This window comes from Mus caroli, chromosome 2 (assembly GCF_900094665.2).
Source record: "Mus caroli chromosome 2, CAROLI_EIJ_v1.1, whole genome shotgun sequence".
Classification (NCBI taxonomy): Eukaryota; Metazoa; Chordata; class Mammalia; order Rodentia; family Muridae; genus Mus; species Mus caroli.
The window spans coordinates 79199297-79200705 of NC_034571.1; positions in this window are offsets into that span (position 1 = coordinate 79199297).

A 1409-nucleotide genomic window follows, 5' to 3' on the forward strand; every position below is an offset into this window, starting at 1 on the left:
GAGAGAGAGAGAGAGAGAGAGAGAGAGAGAGAGAGAGAGAGAGAATGAATGTTTAAGACTTAGAAATCCCTGCTTCCTGACTTCTTATTAATCTTAGGATTTTTATTGCTGTGACAGAACACCACAATCAAAAGCAACTTGGAGTGGAATGGTTTATTTCACCTACACTTCCATAAAAGTGTTCATCATTGAAAGCCATTAAGGCAAGAACTCAAACAGGGCAGGAACCTGGAGGCAGGATGGAGAGGCCATGGAGAGGAGTTGCTTACTGGCTTTGTCACCATCGATTGCTCAGCCAGCTTTCTTATAGAACCCAGGACCACCATCCCAGGGATGGCACCATCCACAGTGGGCTATCTAGCCCTCAATAGCAATCACTACTTAAGAAAATGCTCTGTAATTTTGCCTTCAGCCTGATCTTACAGAGACTTTTGTTTTTTCAGTTGAAGTTCTCTCCTCTCGGATGACTCTCACTTTCGTCAAGTTGACATAGAAACTAGCCAGGACATCAGGTGAGCTTGGTGATCTTTCCTCTGAATCCCATTGTCTCCATCTGTGAAGCAGGGAAATCCTATAGTGTCAGTGGGAATAGGTGAAGGTAGGGATCAGGGGCATGCTGCTTATGACGCACCTCATATGGATGCTCAGGCTCCCCTCCCCTCTCCGTCCTTCCCTTCATAGTTCCTCTCTGCTCCCTCAGTTCTGCATATCACGTCCTGGATTGACTTTGGAAGGGTGCTTCCAAATTATCGGATATCTTTCAGGCTGGCCACTTTAGGAACACTAATACTAATTTCCTCTGGTTGGTAGGCATGATGTTACACATGCCTCTGAAATAAACTGGTGGACATGGGTTTCCATTTAGGACCACAGGTCCCTGAAAGCAGGGCTCTGTCATGTGAGCAGAAAGCAGGATCTGGGGTGAAAAAAAGTGAAAAAAATTTTTTTATCAGTTCTATTATCCTCAAGCTCAACCTGGGGCAATCACCCTGGCCCCTTCCTACTTCCTCAAAAACACAGTATAAGAGCTGATTGTGGGTCAGTAGCCGCAGCCATTGAGCGTGGAGGCCACAGACCCTTGGGAGGTGTGTGCTGTGCTCACACAGCACAGACCAGGATCCCAACTGGAGGGCCTGTTTTTAGGATCAGCATAGGTAACTGTCTTTGCTTCTTCTTTCCCCACATAAGTGAAGTCAGCTCTGGCTTGGAGCTGACCTGTCCCTGTAGGTCTAGAACTTGGGTAAAATGTGGTCCTAGGGAACAGCCAGGAAGATCTTAGCCAGGAGAAGTTTGAAGTTGCCCATCTTGCCCACCCCTGATGCCTGTTTCAGACTCTGGCTCAGGGTCTGTCTTTAGAAGAGGAGGAGGAGAATGAGGAGGAGGGGAAGGAGGAAGAGGAGGAGGAGGAG